Source organism: Narcine bancroftii, chromosome 4, assembly GCF_036971445.1.
Source record: "Narcine bancroftii isolate sNarBan1 chromosome 4, sNarBan1.hap1, whole genome shotgun sequence".
In the NCBI taxonomy this organism is placed as follows: Eukaryota; Metazoa; Chordata; class Chondrichthyes; order Torpediniformes; family Narcinidae; genus Narcine; species Narcine bancroftii.
The window spans coordinates 252,800,205-252,822,925 of record NC_091472.1 but is presented as its reverse complement, the minus strand read 5'-3'; the positions used below and the strand labels follow the sequence as shown (position 1 = coordinate 252,822,925).

The window sequence follows — 22,721 nt, the reverse complement described above, 5'->3', positions numbered from 1 at the left end:
ATTGTGTTAACCACTCTACTAATCGTGCCACATGTTTTACATAAGTGTTTAAGAAGTCACATGGGCCTTGACTAGAAAACCAATCCAGAAGGAGATATGGCAGCCAGCCAGGGTGTAGGCTTAAAGCAGCAGATCTTACTTGTGCTGCTATTGGGCAATTCATTACTAAAGCAGGCATGAAATCATTACTGACCAACATGAATGATAAACAAATCCAGCTGGTGGAGCTTATTTGTTGTTTATTTATTTACAGCACAGCAGAAGCTGATTCTGGCCATTGAAATCCATACTGTACAATTACCCCTATTTAACCTACCAAACCCACATATTTTGGAGGATGGGAGGAAACCAGAGCACGTGGAGAAAATCCACGCCGGTCATAGGGAGAAAATACCAACTCCTTACAGACAGCGCCAGATTGGAACCTGGGTCACTGGGACTGGAACAAGATCGTGTTAGCCTCCACACAAAACATGCCTCCTAACAACACTGGGTGATAGGTGTTTGATCCTGACTCCTGGCAATGCCTTTGTGGAGTTTCTCCCAGTGACCATACCATTCTCCCACATCTCAAAGAAGTGCGGTTCAGAGATCAAATTAGGCAGAGTTTAGAGGGAGCGTGGGGAGAATAAAGATTGGATGAGTGCAAATGGGGGCTTGATAGCAAGATCTCAAAGAGTCTGTTTCTGTTTGCTGAACTGAAAATCAGGCATTTCTTTTTGGTTGTGGAGGAAGGTGCAGGGAGCTGTACAATCCATAACTTTCTGATGAAGGCCTCTTCTGCTGTCTCTGACCCAGTCTTCCTGGTTGAGGCCTGGCCTGCTCACTTCAGGGAGAGAGAACCCTCACAGGGTCACAGAGGGTAAAAATACAGTGTTTGTGACATTAGTGCAAGATAATTGTTTCTCTTTGATTCTACAAAAAGCTGATGTGAGTCTAGTATTCAGCACCACTTTAGCTCCTGCATGACTAGAACAAGGATTTCCAGGCCATAATGATCCCCCACTCCTGCTTCTCCGGTCCATCCCTCCACCCACCTCGCCCCTCCATGCCCCCTGGCAAACTTGATTTTTAATGAAACTAGAAAATGAACCTTATTGGGCTATTTGCCTCAGGAGTGAGTGAGGGTTGGATGGGAGGTTGATTAAAGTTGAGCCAATTAAATTCAAACTTGCAATTTTCAACAAGGGTAATTGAACAGCCATTTGAAACAATAACTTTTTCTCATTATATTCCTCCCGAGGATCAGTAGGGAGAATGATAATATTCCAGATAAGCAAAGCCTTCCAAATTCTACCTTTGGCCCAATGACTAAATGGTACTTTCAAGGACATATCCTTGTTCCCTGATTGTTGGAGACCGAAACCTTTTTTTACAGTGTGAAAATAAAGTCATTAACAAATTTATGGCACTGTAAAAATGAAATCATTCAGACTGTGGAAAGCTGGCAGCTAGTTCAATTTAAAGGTATTTACTTGAGGCAACTACTTGTGTTTTCATCGCAGCTCCACCTGGTCCTGCCGTGCTGAGCTACTTCCCAGAACAAAGATGAGTTCAGGTATTGTTTCCTTTTATTTATAACTCGTTAAAGTAAATGTTTCGCCTTGGTTTCTAGATCAATCTCTGTGCTATTCTTAGCAGTTTGAGTACCTCTTCAGAAGAGATGGATGTAATTGATTTTTCTCAAGGTGGAGAGTAAACACACAAAAAAGTGTGGTGAAGAAGGTCTGGGCATGCTTGCTTTCATCGATCAGGTCATTGATTGCACTGAGAATACTGTGTGAAGTTAAAGTCACCTGGCTGCAGGAAGGAAAACATAAAAGTCTGCAGACACTGTGGTTGAAGTAAAAAAACAATGCTGGTCAAACTGACCAGCAGAGTTTCTCCAGCATTGTGTTTTTACTTTGGCCACAAGAAGGAGCCATTAAAATGGAGAGGTGTAGAAAAAGATTTGTAAAAACGCAACCAGGACCGGAGGGCTTGAGTTATAAGGAGAGACTTGATAGACTGGAGGTTTTTTATCCGCCCATGGTACGTAGGAGGCTGAGGTAAACTTACATCAGTATCGAAAATCATCAGGTGCATCGATAAAGTGAATGGTTACAAGTCTTTTTCTCAGGGTAGAGGTCTAAAATCGGGCATAAATTTACAGTGAGAGGGGAATGTTAAAGGGGGCCAGAGGTGTAATATTTTCACACAGAGGATGGTGGGCTTTTGGAAGGAGTTTCCAGGTAAATTGCTAGAGACGAGTACAATTATAACGATTTAAAGTACAGTAATTTAAACCGGCAATAGAAAAGGTTTAGAGGGACATGGTTCAAATGCAGGCAAATGGAACCAGTTCAGGGAGGGACTCATTCTGCTGGGATAAGTTAGCAGAGGGGCCTATTTCCATGCAGTATATTTATTATGATGATTTTAATAGTAATCTGAATTATCCCACGCTTAAAACAAGCTTGTGAAGTAGAGAGCAACGAAGACCGATCCATCAAAAAGATTACAGTTAAAAAAGAAAATCTTCAGATGCTGGGGTTGAGTGAAAGTGCTAGAGAAACTTAGCCATCATGCAGTATCAAAAGAAAGTAAAGAGTAACCAGTGTTTCAGCCTGCGCCCTTTGCCAAAGTTGTTGTGATGTTGGTTACCCTTCCTATAGATGCTGCATTACCTACAGCGTTTCTCCAGCACTTTTGCACACTGCAGAAAGATTTTTTTTTAAAATAAGCGATCAATTAAAATTGACTTTGGTTTAAATTTTCATTGTTGTGAAATGTTGGCGACAATTTCTCAGGAGGTAAAAGAATTGGATTGTGCATGCTGTGTTAGGAACAAGCAGCTTCTGCTTTTTAAACGAGGACCAGGCAGTGAACTAAATTGAAGTAAGTATTCATGGTATTAGAGGGGATGAAAGCACAGATCCTGATCAAGATTCCTGTGTTGTCATGTACAGAACATGTAATGTGACATGAAACTTCCTTCTGCCTGTCTGTAAGGCAGTCAAAGAGTCACCATTAGTGTCATCTGAAGAAAAAGAGAGTCTTTTCAGAGTCACTCCTTCAGGGTGCTCTGTTACGGAGTCCAGAGGACCCCCCAAAACCAGCAGCAATAGATATGCACCACAACACAGGGTTACTTAAACAGAAGTAGTTTTTAAACTATAATTGAACAAGAAAACAGAATTAAACTTTAACTTCTTACTTAACCTACTTACTTAACTTACCTAACTACTTAATTCCCCCCCCCCCCACCTCTAACACTAAGCGCAGGTGTGTGTAATGTATATTTAAGATTAGAAAAGTTCTTTGGATCACAGTCCAATTTCACTGATTGCAGGCAATTCTTGTACTGTGCACAGACGTTAGCATTAACAAAGTTCACCAGGCTTTGGTGTTTAACAGGCAAATGGTTACCACTCAGGAGGGTTCTTGCTGGTTTTCAGAGAGAGATTCCTTTTCCAGGACATCTGCAACTGATTCCTTCTCAATCAGTCTTGCTGACGAAACTTGCCCCCTTCAGGGTTCTCCAGATTTTCTTCTTTCTTTCAGATCACCTTTCAGACCGCCAGTCTTCTTCATTGATCAGGCAGCCTTCCAAAGTTTGCCAGCTTGTCCCTCCGGAATGGATTTTTGTGTCTCCTCTCTCACTTCCTCCATCTCTGAGAGCAAAGCTGTTCTGAGTCTGCCTGCAAAAATCACATGCTCTCCCAGGCCAGCTGTATTCTGCAACTTTGTTGCTCTTACTGCAAAAGCACACTGCAAAAATTCTGTGTTTTGAAATGTGTGTGTGCAACCTGCTCTAACAATTCCTCCTAAACCACCTCTAAATACTCTATCACACCTCCGACGCTCTTGAGGCCTCTGCAGCTGTACAGACTCCGTTCAGATCTATTGGCAACCCAAACTCCAGGTCCGAGCTTTCAATATGATCAGGACCATTCAGTGCTTGAGGGCCTTCATGAGCCCTTTTATCCTAATCAAAGAGGTTGCCAAAAAAACGTTTGGTTCGACATTAACCAGTATGGTGAACTGTGGGTTCTTCTTTATGCTTCTAGCTGAATTCACTCTAAAACAGAGCACCATAGAAATATAATTGTTTATTGTAGCAATTGATCTCTGACTGAAAACTGAAGGTATAAATAATAAATTAATAAGTGATTCTCTTATGGCATACACCATACACCACAGACAGTGGACAAGGAGTGAAAGAAAATTGATTGTTGCTGATTGCTGCAGCAGGGGAGCAGGGTTCTCTTTTCAGATGGGATGAGAGAACATTGTCATATATCTAAATCCAATGTTCAGATGCACTAGAATTCTTGGGGTTGCTGCAGCCAGACTGATACATAACTACAATAGTATAAATTAAATAATAATAATATGGCAAGACAGAAAATGAGATAATAAATATAAGATAGTGCAAGAAAAAAAGTTTCAAAATATTTATTTATTGGTCATTCCTTGTTCAATCTATTAAACCAGGCAATTACCAAGTCATTCTTAATCAGTGTACTAGGGTTAGAAAACAATACTTCACATTCCTCAATTCAGGAATCTGTTTTCAGGTTGGCAATTTGAAATGCACAATTAATAATATTGGAAAAATAATTATACAGGTATGATTAAAAAAAAAGTGGTTGCACTGCTGTACTGGCAGCACTGACGCTGGTCTGGACCTGTAGAGAGCAGGGAGTGGAGACGCCGTGCTCCCTGAGGGGTCCAACCACCCAGTCCTACTGCCCTTGGCCCCGTACAAGCTTTAAACCACCTAGCGAAGGAGACAATAGTGGTTTATTTTCAAATCCTGTGACCAAGATGGCGACACCTATTATCAGCTGAGGCCTCAAGGACTCTGGGGAAGCAAAGGACTGGCACAGGGCACCATAAAATGGGGAGACCATCCCGTTTCAGAAGGAGAATGATCCATGGGACAGTGACCACAGTGGTGGACCAGCAGGGGGCTCTGAGGCTGAAGAACACGCAGACAGGGGGCAATTGGTGTCTCAAGATGAGGAACCCATGCAGGTTGTAGACTGCTGGCGACTGCAGTCGTGGTACTCACACCAGGCTGAGGACTGATGGGGACTGGCAAAAGGGGTACCAGGTATTAGAAATGGGATGTGAGAGGGTGCTGATTAGGTTTGAAGGCTGTATGGCTGCGGGAGCACTGGAGATGGATGTCATTCAGTGACTCTGGGAGAAATCTCCTTTGCTTCTCTTTCTCTAACTGTAAGGAGTAGGTACTAGGAAAATTTTGCTGATAGCGAATCTTACAGTAGACTTAAGGAAATTTAGTGTAATATCATTTTTTGCTTTATTACATGACAATAAAATAATTTTGAATCTATTTACAAAGTTAAACAGCTTGATGAAGTCTATTGGCAGGTGTTGTTGACTAATTCTGTACTTTATCTTCCCTCCAATGCATATTCACGTGGTCCAGGTCAGAACATCACATCTTCGATCAAGGCTAGTGGAGGCTCAACTGTGTTTTGTCCCAACATTCAAGGATGCAGTATTCCTAACGTGACAATGGGGACAAACCCAGCACCAAGAGCTAGAGTTGAAGCACCTTTTGGTAACTACTTTAAACTGAAATTTAGATGGGGAAAAAAAAAACATTATTCAGTTAGTGTTCATGATTAGGTCGAGTGTTCAGGATGGAAATGTAGCAAAGTACTTAACCTTAACCTGTCTTGTCTGGAAACTAAGATCATGGTTAACTCACTCAAATTCTTTTCCAATCCTCCTGTTCTCTCACTTGATGGATATTCTGATCTAAAATTCACCACTCAAGAATATTAAGGATGAACTGGCTGTGAGCTTTCCCTGGAAAGGCAGGATTAAAGAATGGTACATTACATAGAAAGGTTATTGATCGTTTTGTGCCCAAAGTGCCACTTCATTGATAATTTCCTCTGTAAAGTTTTGAGGTATTCATTTTGTCCACTCCATAGAATTTGCAGTGCATTAACTTTTCTGTGATTAATTCCCCCATCTGTTCATTTCCTTAGTCCCCATGCACTGTGTGGTGAACCGTTGTACATTCTGTAATCTGGCTCCGCCCCATCCTCTGGCTGTACCCGTGGCTCCTCTCTCTTGACCCTGTATAAAGGCTTCAACACCACAACCATTCCCCTGAAAGCCTAGGCCACAGCACAGGAGGACCTTCAAGTTTATTGTAAATAAAAGACTAGAGTTCCATAACTCTAGTCTTTCAAGTTATTGATAACACTTCAACTTTATTTACAATAATTTTTTTCAAACTATGGAACAATTCCTGAAGTCTGATAAGCTGAGATCGACCCACAATCACCAGAAGCCTCAGACTGCTTTGAACTCTGGCTATGCTGCTTTAAGGTCTTCCTATAGAACTCTACGGAGGCAAACAAGCTGCACCTCCTCTTCTCCTGGGTCACACATCAAGTGTTCCTGATGATCAGGGTCACCTCAATGAACATACTCAAGGACCAGTACAGGGAGAAAGTTAATGAGGTATACGCCAGGCACATGCTGACTACAGCGGCCGGGGGAATCAAGTGACGAGTTCCTTCAGGGGCCTGCATAAACACGCATGAGCATGCTATTTCCAGTCAGTGTCGGCTGCCCAGAACACAAGACATGATCTGGGATACCTATGTTGCAGGCGTCGGGTCAGACTATGTGTGCCAGAGACTACTCGAGCAGAGTAAGTTAGGCTTAAGAGGGGCAACTGACCTCATAAAGTTGTTGGAGATTATCCTCCATAACAATGGAAGCACGCTCGGCGAATGGCGCAGGGTCTGCATGGGGACCACCATATTGAAACTCAGGCCAGCAGCCAGCTCCTGCGTTCGATGAATAAGCCCACCACAGCCGGAGTCTCCCAGGAGCACCCGAAATGCTACTTTTGTGGTCATCCAAAGCATTTCCAAAAGCGCTGCCCGGTGAAAGACGCTATGTGCTTGAAGTGCAGAAAGAAGGGGCACTACCCAAAGGTAGGTCGATTGTAGCCACCTTCCAGTTCCAGCACCATAGAAGACATCTTGACTGCCATCAGCTTCCAGGGATGACTACACTGCAACATGGGGCCGCCATCTTGGATGCTGCCAACTTCCAGGGATAACCATGCTGTCACTTGGGCCCTGCCATTATCCTCCCAGACTACGAGTCAACATGGGCTAGACTATAAACCTACACTAGTCTTTGTGGCGATGGACCAGAACAGCTCACTTCAATTCTCCTGGTCTATGATGGACATCTCAATAAATAATCAGCTGACAAGATTCCTTTTTGATAGCGGGAGCACTGAGAGTTTTATCCACCCCGATACGGGGCAGCGTTACTCCCTTAAAGAAAAGCCAGTAAGCTATAAAGTCACCCTGGTCTCAAAGACCCACTCAACCGAGATCCACAGCTACACCACTGTGATGCTGACCATGCGGGGCATGACTTACAGGAACTTTAAACTCTTCATCATGCCACAGTCTGCACACCAGCGCTGCTGGGGTTGGACTTTCAGTGCCACCTCAAGAGTTTCCCCTCCCCCTCCTCACGGTTGGAAACCTGCAGTTCATCATCATGCCGCCCACCCCCCCCCCCCCCCCCCAACTCGCTGGCCCAAATGATGTGCGGTCTCTTTACTCTCTATATCGATCCCTCACCACTGTTCACGAACCTCACCCCCAACTGTAAACCAGTCACTACTAAAAGCAGGCAATACAGTAAAGGGGACAGGACATTCATTAAAGCAGAGGTCTGGTGACACCTGAATGAGGGTCATTAATTGAGCCCAGTACCAGCCTGTGGAGAGCTCAAGCAGTGGGGGTAAACCCAGGATGGTGATCGATTATAGCCAAACTATTGACAGCTATACACAGCTGGATGCATACCCCTCCCTCGCATTCCAGACATGGCCAATTAAATTGCCCAATATCGTGACTTTTCCACGATTTACTTGAAATCCACCTACCACCAGCTCCCCACCCATCTGGAGGACCACCAGTGCACTGCCTTCAAGGCAGATGGCTGCCTCTACCATTTCCTCAGGGTCCCCTTCAGTGTTATCAATGGCATCTCCATTTTCCAGCAGGATATGTACTAGATGGTGGCCAAAAATGATCTGCGTGCCACCATCCCCACCTGTACAACGTTACGATATGTGGTCGTGACCTGCAAGATCATGAAATTCCTCACAACAACCAATTGCTTAAACTTCCCCTACAACAGGAATAAATGTGTTTTCCGCACTACCTGTCTGATGATCCTTGGCTGTGTTGTGGAGAATGGGCTTGATGGCCCCGACCCCAACCGCATGTGCCCTCTGCTGGCGCTCCCCCTTCCCCACAGCCTCAAGGCCACGAAGAGTGCCTAAGGTTCTTTTCCTACTATGCCTAGTAAGTGCCCAATTATGCAGACAAAGCTGCCCCCTTATCATGTCCACATCATTCACCTTGACAAGAAAGACCCGTGCAACCTTCAGTCAGATAAAAGAGGACATTGTTAAAACCACAACAAATGTAGTGGATGAATCTGCTCCATTTTAGGTTGAGAACGATGCGTCTGATTTCACCCTGGCCATCACCCTGAACAAGGCAGGTCGGCCAATGGCCTTTTTCTCCCACACTCTCCAGGGCCCAGAAATCCAACACTCCTCCAATGAGAAGGAGACTCAGGCAATAGTGGAGTCAGTGCGGCACTGGAGGCATTACCTGGCCGGCAGATGTTTTACTCTGCTCACGGATCAACGAGCCATGGCACTCATGTTTAACAATAAACAGCGGGGAAAGATAAAGAATGATAAAATTTTGAGATGGATGATTGAATTCTCCACCTATAGCTACAATATTCTGCATCAGCCGGGGAAGCTCATCGAGCCCCCCAGACGCCCTATCCTGAGGGACATATGCCAATGCCCAGATAAACCAACCCAAGACCCTTTAAAATGACCTCTGACACCTCGGTGTCACAAGATTTTTCCACTTCATCAAATCTTGTTATCTGCCATAGTTCATTGGGGAGATTAGCGGCGTGACCAGGGACTGCCAGATCTGCGTGGAGTTCAAACTGCACTTCTACCAGTTAGGGCGCACCTGGTGAAAGCCAAACGGTTGTTTGAATGCCTGAGTATGGATTTCAAGGGCCCCTTCCCCTCCACCAACCGCAATGTGAATCTCCTCATGGTCATCGATGAGTATTCACATTTCCCCTTTGCCTTCCCTTGCCCAGACAATAACCATCACCACAGTCAGGTACCTGTCATACATCCACAGCGTCCAGGGGTCCTTGTGACGAGCTGTGCCAATACTTGTATCGCCACTAGCAGGACCACTAGTTATAACCCCCAAGGAAATGGCCAGGTGGAGATGGAGAACCCCACTGTGTGGAAAGCCATCAAGTCCAGGGGACTGCCTGTTTCTCACTGGCAGGAGATCCTTCCTGAGGCACTCCATGCAATCAGGTCACTGCTACATATTGCCACCAATGCTACTCCTCACAAATGAATTTTCTCCTCCTCCTGGAAGTCCACGTTGGGGATCACCCTGCTATCCTGGCTGATGTCCCCAGGCCCAGTCCTGCTCTGGAAGCACGTGAGGGGCCATTAAATATACCCACTGGTGAAAAAGGTCCAGCTCCTCTATACAAATCCCCAATACGCGTATGTGGCCTACCCAGATGGCCGCAAGGAAACTACCTCCATCCAGAACTTCGCGCATGCGGGGGCATCCAAGGAGCATACCCACCAAACAGCACCCCCCCTTCCATGGACACACACTACATACCATGGCGCCCTAGCCCTGTCCCTGCTCCAGTCACTTTGATCAAGCCGCCATACCCCCAGAAGGTCGACACAGTGCTGGAGGCTCAGGAAGATCAACAGCGCAGCTACAACAGAGCAACTGGCTCTTTGTCAGTCCCAACAGAAGACCAGAACACTGGATAGATTTAACCTTTAAGACTTTTGTAAGACTTTGTGCGCATATTACCCTGCTGGACAAAATTTTTAAAAAAGGGGTGAATGTGGAGAACTGTTGTGCACTCAATAATGTGGTTTTGCCCCATCCTGTGTCTGTACCCATGGTTCCATATAACCATATAACCACTTACAGCACAGAACAGGCCAGTTCGGCCCTACTAGTCCATGCCGTAACAAATCCCCACCCTCCTAGTCCCACTGACCAGCACCCGTTCCATACCCCTCCAGTCCTCTCCTATCCATGTAACTATCTAGTCTTTCCTTAAATGTAACCAATGATCCCGCCTCGACCATGTCTGTCGGCTCATTCCACATCCCCACCACCCTCTGCGTAAAGAAATTTCCCCTCATGTTCCCCTTATAATTTCCCCCCTTCAATCTTAAACCATGCCCTCTAGTTTGAATCTCCCCCACTCTTAATTGAAAAAGCCTATCCACGTTTACTCTGTCCCTTTTAAAATCTTAAACACCACTATCGTCCCCCCTCAATCTTCTACGCTCCAGAGAAAAAAGTCCCAGTCTGCACAACCTTTCCCTGTAACTCAAACCTTGAAATCCTGTCAACATTCTCGTGAACCTTCTCTGCGCTCTCTATTTTGTTTATATCTTTCCTATAATTTGGTGACCAAAACTGTACACAGTACTCCAAATTTGACCTCACCAATGCCTTGTACAATTTCATCATAACCTCCCTACTCTTGAATTCAATACTCCGATTTATGAAGGCCAACATTCCAAATGCCTTCTTCACCACACCATCTACCTGAGTATCAGTCTCGAGGGTACTGTTTACCATCCCTCCTAAATCCCTTTGTTGCTCTGCACATCTCAATAGCCTACCATTTAATGCATATGACCTATTTAGATTTTAACCCTGTATAAAGGCTCCAACACCATAACCACTCCTCAGAAAGCCTGGGTCACAGTGCAGGAGGACCTTCAAGCTTATTTTAAATAAACAGTTCAGTAACTCTAGTCTTTTGAGTTATTGATAGCGCTTCACACTGCTTTACATCTGCTAAACATTTGTCACATGACCCAATAATTCAGCAGAGTTGTCTCTTGTACTGCTCTGCATTTCCTAGATGTGAGAGAGGAGGAGGAGTGACAGGCAGGTGCAGAGCAGCTGTTCCATCAAGCTGTTAGCTCCTTGCAATGCCTGAAGCATCATATTTGATGCTTTGTACTGCTACGAAATATCCAGGGAAAGGCAACAAAATAAAAGAAGCGCAAAGCTATCGAGGGGAAAAAAAAAATCCATGGCAGGAGATCACAATGAACAGCATTACATTTAATATTAAGTTAGTTATTTTTAATGTGATTGGGTTTCTGAAGAGTGCAGAATTTGTCCAGCTCCCATTTGAGGAACTCTCTCCACCATTCTACAGCATATTCTCGAGACTTGCTTCTCTCACTTTACACGTGACCTACCCATGTACATTTTCTGTTTAAACTCATGCTTGCCCATACGCCTGCTCCCAGGACTCCATACCCACATGGTTTGTAACACTGAAATATTCTGTATTGAAGCATCTTTGCGGAAGGATTTTGAAAATGGTTTCATTGATTCAAGCTGAAACATTCAAAATGTAATTACCTTATATACCTTTTGAAAAATGTACATAGTCCCATCACATGAAGCCTCTCACAATAAGTAATGCTCTATAAAATAGAAATTATTCTTCCAGAAGTAAAACATGAAAGTAAAACATGAAACACTTCAACCATGGTTGAAGTAAAAACACAAAGCTGGAAAAACTCACCAGGTCAAACAATGTCCTTTACATAGCAAAGGTAAAAATACATAATGGATATTTCAGACTTGAGCCCTTCATCAAGGTATTGAGAAATGTCAGCAGGCATCTGAATAAAAAGGAAAGGTGAGAGGCATGGGGGGAGGAGCATAGCCCCCATCACCCCCTTACCTTTTCATTCTGACACCTGTTGACATTTTTCCATACCTTGAGCGTCAGTTTGCCCTGAGCATTTTTCAGACTTCTGCATCTCCCTTCATATTCGTGGGACCAAAATTGAGCTTAGTTTAACATTAGCTTCAAAATACCATTAGCTGGCTTGACATCTCTACAAATCATTTGCACTGTTCTGATTTAAATGGAGCCCATCCCCTTCGTAATGAATTTACTCTTCCTTGAAACTGGCCATGTTTCCAAAATCTGGAAACTTGTTTTTAAAAATTTGGAGGTTTTGGAGCATTATTTGAAAACTGTGACAGCGGAGAGTCAGGAATTTCAGTAGAACTTACTTTTGTTTCTTCCTGGACCATTCAAAATTTCTGTTGAATGTGGGCTGAATATAATTCGGCCTGTCCCATGATGCCGATGATATTTGTGACACTGAATTCCCATAGAAATGTACAGTGACTGTGGGGTTTCACAATGAAATTGTTCGAATGGCAATTGTTCCAGTGCAGATTCATTGCCCCACTGAAGACCCAGCACATCTTATCTAAATCAATTGATGGCTGTTTGCCCTGTAAGGACTTGGCTTTATATTCATTAGTCCAAATTAGTGTGTGTTGTCCTAAGTAAACAAAAAAGTGTTGTTTTCAATTTTCTTTCTGACACAGTGGGGGTACAGTGATGCAGCTAGTGGAGCTGTTGATTCACAGGGCTAGAGACTTCCAGGCCAGCTGTTGATTCAGAGGGCCAGAGACTCCCAGGTTCACTTCTGTTAGCTTTCTGTGCGGAATTTGCACCACCTTCCCATTTCCATGTGGGTGTCCTCTGAGTGCTCAGGTTTCCTCCCATATCCCAAAGATGTTGTCCTGTAAATTACTCCTGTTGTGTAGATGTTTGGCCTGGAAGTCAGCCTGAAGAAAACTGAGGTCCTCCATCAGCCAGCTCCCCACCATGACTACCAGCCCCCCAATATCTCCATCGGGCACACAGAACTCAAAACGGTCAACCAGTTTACCTACCTCAGCTGCACCATTTCATCTGATGCAAGGATCGACAAAGAGATAGACAACAGACTCGCCAAGGCAAATAGCGCCTTTGGAAGACTACACACAAGAGTCTGGAAAAACAATCACCTGAAGAAACACACAAAGATCAGCGTTTACAGAGCCGTTGTCATACTCACGCTCCTGTTCAGCTCCAAATCATGGGTCCTCTACTGGCTACACCTATGGCTCCTAGAACGCTTCCATCAGCGCTGTCTCCGCTCCATCCTCAACATTCATTAACCCAAAATATTATTTCTTTCTTGCTGCCTACATTCATTGGAATGACTTCATCACCAACTTCAAAGTACTCGAGCTGGCAGAGTCCACAAGCATCGAATCCATGCTGCTGAAGACCCAACTGCGCTGGGTGGGTCACGTCTCCAGAATGGAGGACCATCGCCTTCCAGAGATCATGTTATATGGCGAGCTCTCCACTGGCCACTGAGACAGAGGTGCACCAAAGAAGAGGTACAAGGACTACTTAAAGAAATCTCTTGGTGCCTGCCACATTGACCACCGCCAGTGGGCTGATGTCGCCTCCAACCGTGCATCTTGGCGCCTCACAGTTCGGCGGGCAGCAACCTCCTTTGAAGAAAACTGCAGAGCCCACTTCACTGACAAAAGACAAAGGAGGAAAAACCCAACACCAAACCCCAACCAACCAATTTTCCCTTGCAACCGCTACAACCGTGCCTGCCTGTCCCCCATCGGACTTGTCAGTCACCAACGAGCCTGCAGCAGACATGGACATACCCCTCCATAAATCTTTGTCCACAAAGCCAAGCCAAAGAGAGAAAGAAGAGTAGATGAACAGTGGAATCAAATGGGAGTTGATAAGAATGTGGGGAGAATAAAAGAAGGACCAAAGTCAGGTAGATTTGGACGGTGGGCAGAAGAGCCTGTTTCAAGGCAATATATCTCTACGACTCTCAAAGACCAGGTAACAAGTATCCTAGTCAAGCTGCTAATACAACACACTTCTTCCCCTTCATTCAAATCAACCAATTACTATGGATGTTGCTTGATCCGCTGAGTTTCTCCAGCACATTTGTGTATTGCAGCTGATCCCTTAGGTTTGTTTTAGGATCAAGGCAATGATTGGGTCAAAATGCAGCCCTTATGTTCTGGAATATTGAATTCCCCCTCTCACCACAGTTGCATATTAGGAATTGGCAGAGCTAATAAGCTTGCAATTTTTTTATGGTAAGATAATCGAAATCTGAAAAAAGTTCAGTATTAATATCATCCATTCCAAGAAAAGTGGTAGAGTTTAGAGCATTTAAATAAAATATCCAACATCTGAACACTTTATGTAAAGAATGTTGTAAGTACAATAGAACCATAGAACAATTACAGCACAGAAACAGGCCACTTTGGCCTCTCTAGTCTGTGCCAAACTACTTTTCTTTGCCTAGATCCACTGACCTGCACTTAGCCCATAGCCCACTAAACCTCTCCCATCCACATACCTGTCCAAATTTCCCTTCAATGTTAAAATTGACTACTTCAGCCAGAAGCTCATTCCACACTCCCATCACTCTCTGATTGAAGAAGTTTCCCCTCATCTTACCCTAAACTTTTCCACTTTCACCCTTAACCCATGTCCTCTTGTTCGAAACTCGCCCATCCTCAGTGGAAAAACCTATTTACATTTACATTATCCCCCTCATAATTTGAAACACCTCCATCAAAACACCTCTCATTCTTCTACGCTCCAGGAAATAAAAGTCCTAACCTGTTTATCTTTCCCTTTAACTCAGTCCCTGAAGTCCAGGCGACATCCTAGTAAATCTCTGCACTCTCTCTATCTTATTGATATCCTTCATGTAGTTAGGCGACCAAAACTGGCCTCACCAATGTCTTATATAACTTTAACATAACATCTCAACTCCTGTACTCAATACTTTGATTTATGAAGGCTAATATGCCAAAAGTATTTTTTTAACAACCCTATCAACATGTGACACCACTTTCAAGGAATTATGTATCCAATCTCTCTGTTCTACCGCACTCCTCAGTGCCCTACCATTTACTATGTATGTCCTTCCTTGGTTGGCCTTCCAAAATGCAACACCCCACATTGGTCTGCATTAAATTTCATCTGCCATTTTTCAGCCCACTTTACCAGCTGGTCCAGATCCCTCTGCAAGCTTTGAAACCTTTTTTGCTGTCTACAACACCTCCAATCTTAGTGTCATTTACAAATTTACTAATCCAATTGACCACGTCATCCAGATCATTGATTTTGATGACAAATAACAACGGTCCCAGTACTGATCCCTCATCCCTAGTCACAGGCCTCCAAACATCCACCACTACTCTCTGGGTTCTCCTATCCAGCTATCGTTGAATCCAGTTCACTACTTGACCATGAATTCTGAATATTCCGAATGCTCTAGTTTGTGAACTGAGAAATGATAACGTTTTGAATTATATTTTGTTTGCAGATCCAAATTTGAAAGAAAAAGTCAAAGTGTTGGAGGAGGCAGTAAAAGGTAATTTTTTTTTTCTTAATTTTCAGTTCACAAGATCCTTGAGAGAATTGTGGAAGAGGAAGGCCATTGGCCTATTTAATTTGATAATTCCAACAGATTCTGTAGTATCTATTACAGATTCGTTTTCTCTGTTTAAGGCTTCCAGGTCAGTAGTTCTTGATCTGGAAGTGTAGTCCGGTCATTGATCAGGCTGTGCCAATACCAGTCCTGCATTAACTACTAGTATTTATTTCCTAGTTTGAACTTGTAAACTTCTGAAACCTCCTTTGCAGATTGAAATATTTTATGTTTTTCAGTTTTACCGGTGACTCAGACTTTGATGTAAGGATCACCCTCATGAGTATCTCCTGCACCCTCATCCACTTAACAGAATACAATAATCAAAGCAGAGTTTAACTATTATATGGCACAGCTTCTTTTACATTGAATTCTCAAGATTATACGATGTTGGTTCCAAATCTCTGTTCATTAGTTATATTTAGTGTAGAGTTGAAAACCCCAAAGCCTCTTGCAAATTCATTCTCACCAATTTCAATATAATTTGTGGATTCTATGTTGCACACTTCTCCTTTAATGTGTTCCCTTACATAATCACCTTTAAATTATGTTTGCTATTATTCTGCCTCGATGAATATTTTGTCCATTACACATTATTATCTCATAACCACCTCTTTTGATTCCAACTTTCTTAATTTGGTAATGCTAAATATATTGCATTGCTTCTGAACCGAGATCATTGACATGAATCAGAAACAGCCTTGGTACATATGCCTGTACATCTCCTTCCCATCTAACACCACTCTCCCTTAGCAAGTTCTTACTTAATTCCATAGAAAATACTGCAAAACAGATTAGGCAGCAAGAAAGAAATAATATTTTGGGTTAATGAGAAACATGTTGCAGATTGGGGTAGTGGGTGGATGAGCTTACTGCACAACCAACCAGTTCTAATACAAACAGGCCTTGACTTTTTCCCTGAACAGAGGCCCAACTAACTACCAACACACTTATTCATCTGGTTGAACTTGGGCTTGCATAGAACTCCACTCACTTTCTCCAAAACAAAGTTGAAGAAATGGGACCTTACACCTGCCCCATTTCGACCTGACTCTTTGCGGGATATGCGGGAAGAGCTATTGTTTCAGTTCTACTGGGGCCACCTCTTCCAATTCTTTTCATTGGTGATTCTATCTGCACCGCCTCCTGCACTTGTATCATCCTCATTGATGTAGGTTTATGTTTATTTGTCACAACAGATCTTTTACAGTGAAATGGGTTCTTCTGTAAACAGAGTATAGGATTACAATAAAAAGGTAGATCAATTGTTACCGAGCAGTTCTGGATTTTTTGGTTTGTGACTCTGGAATTAAAAACACAGAAACGTTGGAGGAACTCAGCATTGTTCATAGGAGGTAAAGATATAAAACGGAGGTTTCAGGAGTGAAAAGCAAGCAGGCGTCTGATTTAAAAGAAAGGGCAAGGGGAGGAGTGCAGACCAACAGACAGAAGATGTAAATTGGATATGGAGAGGAGGCCAGGAGAGAGGAAATGTAAGAATTGTTTGGGAAAGGGGGATGCGGAGTTGGCTCTGTGAATGTAGACCTGGGGTAAAGGAGACAGACTGAAAAATGAAGAGTTAGAGGAAAGGAGACACTGGGAAAGATGGAGGGAGGGGGTGGCTAATAGAAACTGGAGAAGTCATTGTTAATGCCATCCATTTGGAGGATGCCCTAACAGAAATGAGGAGTTGTTTCTCCAATTTGTAGGTGGTCACAGTCTGCCAGAGCATGAGACCATGGCCAGATATGCTTGCAAGGGAATGGGGTGGGGAATTGAAATGGGTGGCCACCTTGCTATTGTGGTGGACGGAGCCGAGATGCTTAACAAAGTGATCTCCTGTCTGTGTCCAGTGTCTCGGTTGTAGAGGAGACCACAACGAGAGCACTGGATGCAGTAGATGACCTCTGCAGATTCACAAGTGGTGTGGCTTCCTTTCCAATGCCCCTTCTCTCTCTCTCACCCCCTTCCTTTTTCCCTGTCTCCTTTACCCCAGCTCTGCTTTCACAGAGCCAACCCCACTCCCCCAATTCAATGAACACCTTTTGTCTGTTGGTCTGTGCTCCTCCTTCTGCCCTTTTAATTCAGATGCCTGCCTGCTTTTTACTCATACCTTGGAGAAGGACTCAGGACCAAAATGTTGGTTATATATCTTTACCTCCAAGAGACGCTGCGAGACTTGCTGATTTCCTCCAGAATTTTTATTTTGTGTTTTTTCTACAATAAATTTCGTATTTGATTCTGGAATTCAGGGCATAGTCTTGGGAATTGTTGTTTGGGAATTTTCTCTCAGAAGGCTGTGGCAACCTAGTGGCTGAGTCTATTCAAAGCTGAGATTGATAGATTTTTGACATTGAGGGAGATGCGACAGAATGGGGACATGGTGGGAAAGTGGGCAAGCCAGAGGATCAGGCACGATTTTGCCCAATGGTGTAACAGACTTGAGCACCTTTCCTTCTTGTAGAATTACCTCATCCTTAACTTCAGTCATGTCACTTTTAAAACCCAATTATTTGACCTTTAGTCCTTACTGGAGCATGCAACTATGTTATTAGGTCACAGGCATTGAGCAAGAATGGAATAGGTGTTTTAAAATAACTGCTGAATGAGTTTCTTTTTTATTCTTCGATGAGACAAAATAACACCCATTCTTCCAATCGCATCAAATGAAGTACCGCTATTGTCCTATATTTTAAGATTAAATCACATTTCATCAAATCTCATTTTAAACTCTGCACTATTTTGTTGTTCAAAAATGTTCTAAATATCTTCCTTTCAGGTTTGGAGTTCATTTTCACCTTGCAATCCTTTCATTTTTTTTCTATCAGACAAGCAAAGGTTTCTGCAAAAAAACTGGGGAAATCTGGTTCAGAAAATAAAGAACGTGGATGAAATTGCAGACCAAATGATGGGAAGTGGTCTCACCAATGAAATGTATTCTGAAATCATGGCTCGCAAAACACCTGAAGAGAAGATGAGATTGCTCTTGCAATACCTGACAACATCTGAATCCCTTTGTTGCTGTCTCTTTACAAAATTGTGCACAATACAGTATTTTGTCATGTTAGATCTTGTTGAATAAAACTATCTCTTCCCTTTCAAAAGCTGCTGTCTGTTTTGAGTCAAATATCATGTTTAAAATAGGAAGACTTAAATGATAGCTAGTGGATAACATGGGCCTCGTACTTGAGGAAGGGGCAGGGTGATTGATAATGGCACACTTAGCCCAGACAATTTCCTGATGTAATGAAGGATCTGAAGATAATTTTCTTTGAACAAGATGATTAATCATCATGTGTACAGCTATTTTGTTCATTGCTCATCCTGGCAAAGCTTAGGAAATACCCTTCCCTAATTGCCCTTGATCTGAGTGACTTGCTTGAGCCATTTAAGTCAATCATACCTTTTGGGTCTTAGATAATTTGCAGGCTACTGCTGGTAAGTATAGCAGGTTTTATTCACTCAAGTGAAACAGATTTTATGAAGATCTGCTGGTTTCATGGCAATCATCACCAGAACCAAAAAAATATTTGTTGATTTGCTAATCTTTATTAGGATTTGAACTGCCTCTGGATCAACATTAATGCAATTGCCGTGTCTGAGCCAGCTCTAACCCCACAACTAATTAGTGCCTGAACTGGGGCCTGAGTTTGTCAGTGCATCAGCTAAAAACAGCCTGCACTGCTTAACTTTAGTACTTGTTAGCTATTTGTCAGGAGGATTTTGATCCCCACCGTGGCCAAAGGAATGGTCATTTTTGAAGGGGAATTGTTGAACCCCACTGTCACTTTGGTTGACCTGTATTTTGGTTTCTGGAAGCAGAGGAACCATTGCATTTGGATCGTGACCATTGTGACGGTTCTTTTGGACTGACCCACATCTGGGTTCTGGAAGTATTGTGAAAGTCACTAGTTGTCAGTTCTCCTACGAAAGGAAAAGGGGAATTGTGACCACCACTTGTCTGAAAGGAAATTTGCCCTGGAAGTAACCTGTCAAGGTTTTGAGTTTTCTGCGGTCTGGTACCTGGTCTCTCCCACCTCATTCATAATCACTTCTTTACATCAATTTAAGAGGCTTCAGGTCAACACTGGATGTCTAAGAATGATTTTGGAATAACTTATCAGAATTGTGCCTAAGTTGTATTGGTTTTGGTATTTCCACACACAAAAAAAGTATATTTCTGCATAATTAGGGGTTAAGTTTAGATAAGTTAGATAAGGTGTTATATTGTTGGAAATTAATTCATAAAAATATTAATTGAAATATAACACTCTCTTGGTGAATTTCTATTGCTGCTGTCTGAGATGTAACAGTAGGCATGCAACTCGTAAATAGAGGTGAATTAATCAAATCAACATGATTTATTACATGGGAGAGGGGGCATCATGTTTTCCTGATGGCACGGTGAGGCTTCAGTGGGGATGATGGGAAAAGGAAAACAAACAATGTATCCTCAAGAGAAGAAGCATCCAGAAGGTCACAAACCCTGGTGCAGGACCCAAAACTGTTTCTTTTCCTTCACAGATGCTGCAGGTCCCACTGAGTTCCTCCGACAGGATTGTTTTTGTGGTCAAGGGGCTGCTTTTTTAATTTTTAAAAAATTTTTCACACTATGAACCATACTGACCAAAATACGCACAGACATTTTTCTCTTGAATATATAGTGTCATTTTCTCCCCTTTTCCCCCCCTCCCTCACCCCCCCTTCCCATTTATTCAAAGTTCAATCATTAAACCCGTTAAACAATGTTATCACTTAATAAAAATAAACAAGAAATTTTTGTCCTTTACTTTTACATACTGAGTCAGTTCATTTCGTTGTCTTCTCCTTCTGTCATTTTAGGTGGTGGAGGTCCGTGGTAGGATTTCTCAATTGTGTTTCATGTACGGTTCCCATATTTGTTTGAATACTGTGATGTTATTTCTTAAATTATATGTTATTTTTTCCAATGGAATACATTTATTCATTTCTATGTACCATTGCTGTATTCTCAGGCTATCTTCTGATTTCCAGGTTGACAGAATACATTTTTTTGCTACAGCTAAGGCTATCATAATAAATCTTTTTTGTGCTCCATCCAAATCGAGTCCAAGTTCTTTATTTCTTATATTACTTAGAAGGAAGATCTCTGGGTTTTTTGGTATGTTGCTTTTTGTTGCTTAATAGACACTTAATTTAATTTAGACATACAGCACAATAACAGGCCCTTCCCACCCATGAGCTGGTGCCGCCAAAATGCCTCAACAGACCTCCAACCCCCATACGTTTTGAAGGGTGGGAGGAAATCCGAGCACTTAAATGAAACCCACACAGTTATGGGGAGAACAAACGAGCTCCTTTCAGATAAACCCGGGTCACTGGTGCTCTAATAGCGTTGCGCTAACTGCTACGCTAACTGTGCCATTTTCTAATGGCGACTCAAACATTGATGGCATAGAGATTACTGTCATCAAAAAGACTGAAACTGCTACCTGGATACCAGCCATTGCCACATATCCATCAACATGCAGCAGATCAGGAGAAGCCATTCTTCCTAATTACAGATTTTTTTCAAACAACATGGATGTCGTCAAAGGAGTCCTGAACTGCTCGTGTCCTCGAAACACTTGCTCTGCTCTGCCTATTGTTCTTTAGTTAGTGGGAATGAGAGATCTTCATCTTTCTTCCTCTGTGATTTGCCCAGTGTAATAGTGCATGGCAAACTGGCATGTATCCATTCCTCCTTTTGGCAGGGTGCTTGTTTTTGCAGAAGCACGTATCTTTCATCAAGCCGTCCTTGCATTGCTCTACAATTATGTGTCTGAAGGATGTATTTTATTTCCAGGAAGAAATCCACAGGTTTGATAGGGATTTCTTTTCTGTTCTCAAGAGAAGGTCTTTGATGGAAATGATCTCTTAATGAAAGCCTTTCTCTATGATCTCTTCCAATCTCTGTCCTCTTCTCATTCACCCTCTCAAGCTGGACTCTGAAAGGAATCGCTCCTGAAACAGGCATGTCTGAGAGCAATGAGACTTTGCCAACCCCTTGAAGTCATCACAAACTCCTAAATACAACTATTTAATTCTCTACAAATATTACAAACATTAAAGAAATCTGCAAGCATGAAATGTGAGAGCTACTGAATCAGAGCTTAATCAGTAGCTGAACTGCAATCAGAGTGAAGGTTTAACAGATCCCACAGGGAATATAGGAATGTGTAACCTTGGCAGGTGATGATTTGTGCCACAAATGTGATTACACTGCAGGCTAAATTGGTCATAAATCAGTGCCATGCAGCAGTCAAACAACTACTTTCCGAAATTTGAGCAGCACGGATGGCAAAGTGGTTAGCGCAACGCCAGCGATTGGGACTGGACCTAGGTTCAAATCCTGCGCTGTCTGTAAGGAGTTTGTATGTCCTGCCTGTGTCTATGTGAGATTTCTCCGGGGGCTTCAGTTTCCTCCTACCCTTCAAAAACACACCGTAGTGTAGATTAATGGGGTGTAAATTGGGCGGCATGGACTCGTAGGGCCAAATTGGCATGTAACAGTGCTGTATGTCTAAATTAAAAATTAAAATTTTTATAGAGATTACATTCTCATATCATTCTAAAGTGATTAAATGATAAGGACAAGACCCTATTGACTGGAGCTGCTAATCAAACAAGCCAATTAGCTTATTACCATGTTTTAAAGTACACTGGAAAAGTAGACCACCTGCTATATCTTGGGTGCCACTTCTCAGCAAGGGGAGACTTTGGTGATGAAATACAGGAAAAAGCTGCTTAAAGATCAAGACTTTAGATATGGCACAAAACATATGATTTAACAGGCAATAGTGCTCTCATATCCATGTCCATTATCACCTATTGTCCATTGGCCTGTGCTCCTCCTTCCCCAGCATTTTTAATCAGGTGCCTGTCTGCTTTTTGGTCATAAGAACATAAAGAACAGGAGCAAGAGTAGATCATCTAGCCCACCAAACCTGCTCCTCTATTCACTGAGATCATTGCTGAACTGATGAGATAATAGGCTCATCTCCACCAACTTGTCTCTTCTCCATATCCCTTAATTCTCCTACTTTGTAAGAATCTAACCAGCCTTGTCTTAAATATATTTATCTGACGAAGGGCTCTAGCCCAAAATGTTAATTATATATCTTTGTCTCCTATGGACTCTGTGATATCTGCTGAGTTCCTTCTGATTTTGTGTTTTTACTGCAATGATTTCTGCCCTCCTTTTCTCTTTCAAGACTTAGATTACTTGTACTACCAA

The 22,721-nt window shown here is 42.8% G+C and overlaps 1 protein-coding gene across 1 annotated transcript in view; it reads left to right on the top strand.

Moving 5' to 3' along the window:
• Positions 1–18,474, top strand: part of LOC138761865 (uncharacterized) — a 50,878-nt gene extending 32,404 nt beyond the window's left edge. Inside the window, exons 6-9 of the transcript XR_011356551.1 lie at positions 1,506–1,558; positions 5,438–5,572; positions 15,362–15,409; positions 18,295–18,474. The gene's annotated coding sequence lies outside the window, so the exon portion shown is untranslated. The remainder of the gene's footprint in view (positions 1–1,505; positions 1,559–5,437; positions 5,573–15,361; positions 15,410–18,294) is intronic.
• The last annotated feature ends 4,247 nt before the right edge of the window (positions 18,475–22,721 follow it).